This window comes from Chrysochloris asiatica, unplaced genomic scaffold (genome assembly GCF_000296735.1).
Source record: "Chrysochloris asiatica unplaced genomic scaffold, ChrAsi1.0 scaffold00382, whole genome shotgun sequence".
In the NCBI taxonomy this organism is placed as follows: domain Eukaryota; kingdom Metazoa; phylum Chordata; class Mammalia; order Afrosoricida; family Chrysochloridae; genus Chrysochloris; species Chrysochloris asiatica.
In genome coordinates this window covers 763,526-767,287 of record NW_006408900.1, presented here as the reverse complement: position 1 = coordinate 767,287, position 3,762 = coordinate 763,526, and the positions used below count along the sequence as shown (strand labels likewise).

The 3,762-nt window shown below is 36.5% G+C and overlaps 1 pseudogene; it reads left to right on the top strand.

Moving 5' to 3' along the window:
* Positions 1 to 461: 461 nt before the first annotated feature.
* Positions 462 to 1,074, top strand: LOC102842844 (annotated as a pseudogene).
* The last annotated feature ends 2,688 nt before the right edge of the window (positions 1,075 to 3,762 follow it).

Sequence of the window (3,762 nt, the reverse complement as noted above, 5' to 3'; positions counted from 1 at the left end):
ACTGACACTAATATTAGAAAACCTAAAATACCATTGTGTCACATAAGTCAAAGTGGGATCATATGGAGGTAAAATTATTAATGGAACCTTAGCTTCAGTTCATCTCACAGTGGATCCAGTGGGTTTCTGAACTCATTTTATAGTGATTTCCCCATTTCTAGTATACATAACTGAAATAGATATATGATGTGAATCACCAACCTGAATTCTTCAAGTTCTTGCTGGTGGCATTAATCTCAACTAGCCTTCAGGTCATGACTTGGAATACTGAAATATTCTATGGGCAAAATACTGAATGACTCAGGAAGCATCAAAAGTATATGAAAGGACACTGTCCTTTGAGAGCAAATCCTGTGACTCACCTCCGCCTTGGTAACTCCTCGCTTTCATCCCCCTGGCACATGCTGGCACATGGTGGTAGTGGTGGCAGAGACATGGACTTTGATTCCTAGGACACAGACATGTTCTACCTTGAGGACCTGATGCAGAATGTGGTGGGCAGTGGGAAGGTGAGAATGAGGGCAAAGATGTCAAGGATAACTGGAATGAAAAAAGTAGCAAAGAAAATTAAAGAAAAAGAATGGCAACAAAAGAAAAGGCAAGAAGAAATTAAAAAGAGGTTTGAAGAACCTAAAGTGCTAACACCAGAACAACTAGCAGACAAACTACGAGTAAAAAAATAACAGCAAGGTGAAGGCATTGAATTAGCAAAAGAAACTCTTAGTGTTAATAAAAACAGTTTATGGAATAGATACTGTGAAACCATCTTCAAAAGATAACTTCACAGAGTTTGGCAGGTTATTAAAGGATAAAATTACACAATATGAAAAGTCACTAGATTATGCCAGGTTTAGAGGAGTGTGTATTTCATTGAAAATTGATGATTTAAAATTTTTTTCCAATTCATTGACTGTATTTTCAGTGAAAAACAAAAGCAAGAAAAGCAAAGCAAAGCCAAAAGAATACGAAAGATGTGGTTCCTGGAGGGGATTAAAAACTACCATGAAAGACAATCTGGCAGACTCTAGGGGTTATGATGGAGGATATGTAAAAGATTTTGAAGACATCATGTGACAATGTTTTATCTTCTTCTGTTGTCTTGTTTCTGTTGCTCTCAATTCTTTCAATATGTAACACAAATTCCTTTCCTTTCAGTTCTTCCAAATGCTACAATGCAGTATTTTTTCTGTTGTTTTTTTAACCCCTTGACTATCAGTTGCTAGCTAAATAATAATAAAGAAAGAAAAAGAAAAAACTAATTTTGTCATTGTTCTATAACAGCAGTCACTAAATTGGAAACAAGGTGGCAACATGACAAATTGTGTAGTGTTTGCCAGAACCATTCAGTAATACAGCCTTAATCATACCTCCTTGATCTACTTCATAACTTGTCAAGAAAAGCAGTTTGCAGCAAGGAAATGTGGTGCACCCATTGTATTAAAATTGCTTTGTCTTAAAATTGACCGTGAAGATATTAAAAATACACTCTGAAAAAGACTGCTTATCTCAGAGTGACAATACTGTGACAGTAAAGCTACTTGTTTGATACTTTAAAATAAATGACCCAAACCCTCCAATTTTGAAACTGAAGAAGGTAAACCTCCACTGCTTCTCAGGCTGAGGCATATCTTGAGTGCAAAGACTGTCAAGTTTATATTTATCAGAATATTTCTACAGATAGAGTGCTCTGGATGAGGGATGGAAATTTCATTTGTTTTAACTGTCTGGTTTAAATGTCTGAGGAGCAAATCTCCTTCGTTCTTCTAGACTGCAATGGAACAACTTTAACAGGCTTTTGGCATTTCCTTTACTTTATAAAGCATGCTCATTAAACAGTATTAGTTAACTACAGTTTGGTAATTTCTTATGTTAACAATTATGACATCTGCAGTGTTTTATAAAGCAACTAATTTAATAAGATCACTATGTTGTTGTCAGGTACCATCGAGACGGAACCAACTCATAGCGACCCCATGCACAGCAAAACGAAACAATGTCCGATCCTGGGCCAACCTCACTACCGCTGCCACACTTGACGCCATCAATGATGTCACCTGGCTGATCCATTTCATTGGGAGTCTTCCTCTTTTTCTCTGACCCTCCACCTTACCCAGTATGACATCCTTCTCCAGCGACTGTTCTCTCCGGACAATGTGTCCAAAGTATGAGAGACGAAGCTTTGCCATCTTGGCCTCCAAGGAGCACTCTGGTTGCACTTCTTCCAAAATAGATCTATTAGTTCTTTTGGCAGTCCATGGCACTTTCAGTATTCTCCTCCAACACCACAACTCAAAGGCATCAATTCTTCTACGATCTTCCTTATTCACTGTCCAGCTTTTGCATCCATATGAAGCTATTGAAAACACCATGGCCTAGGCCAGGCGCACCTTAGTCCTCAAGCTGACATCTCTACTCCTCAATACTTTAAAACGTTCCTGTGCAGCAGATTTTCCCAATGCAATCTGTCATCTGATCTCTTGACTGATGCTTCCACGAGTGTTGATAGTTGATCCAAGAAGAATGAAGTCCTTGACAACCTCAATCTCTTCTCCATTGATAAGAATGCTGTTTATTGGTCCAGTGGTGAGGATTTTTGTTTTCTTTACATTGAGTTGTAATCCATACGTAAGGCTGTGCTCTTTGATCTTCATCAGTAAATATTTTAAGTCCTCTTCAGTTTCAGCAAGCAAGGTTGTATCATCTGCATAGCTCAGGTTGTTAATGAGTCTTCCTCCAATCTTGACACCACATTTTCCTTCATAGAACCTTGTTTCTAGTATTATTTGCTCAGCATACATATCACTATAGAAAGGATTTTTAAAAAAGAAGATGGAAGGAATACACAGAATAAAAACAAATTGGTGGATGCTCAACCATCAAGAGGTCCAGTATGATCAAGAACCAATAGTATTGAATGAAGAAGTAGAATCTGTAATGAAGTCACTGGTGGTAAATAAAGTGCCAATAATTGACAGAATACAAATTCATAAGGCACTGGAGATGCTCTATTGTCTATGCCAATAAATTTGGAAGACAGCTATCTGGTCAATAGATTGGAATATATTCATATTTGTGCCAGTTTCACAGAAAGGTAACCTAATGGAATGCATACATAATTTTACAAGCAAGCAAAGTTTTGTTTAAGATAAGTCATAAACAGTTATATTGATAATTCATAAACAGCTATGCATAGACTGGAAGCAGCTAAAGATTCAATCCGGATTCAGAAGAGGATATGGAAGCAGGGATATCATTATTGACATCAGATGGATTTTGGCTGAAAGCAAAGATTTCCAGAAAGATTTTTTATTGAAGCTTCATTGACTATGCAAAGATATTCTACTGTGTGATTCATAATGAACAATAGTTAATATTGTGAAGAGTAGGGTTTCCTGAACACTTAACTATTCTCGTGAAGAACCTGCAGATAAACCAAGTTACTTAAAATCCAGAATGGTATGTATCAGGGTTGTATCCTTTCATCTTATTTATTTAATCTGTATGTTGAAATAAGAAAACTTCCTAAACAACATGTAATATGCAGATGACACAACCTTGCTTCCTTTAAGTAAAGAGAATTCTCACTGATTATAAGATCAAAGACTAATTGAAGACTTAAATATGGATTCCGCCTCAAAGTAAACAAAAATCCTATAGTAAATAATATCATGATAAACAGAGGAAAGACTGAAGTTGTTAAAAGTCTCATTTTGATTAGATCCACAGTCAACATTCATGGAAGAAGCAGTCAAAAAATTAAAT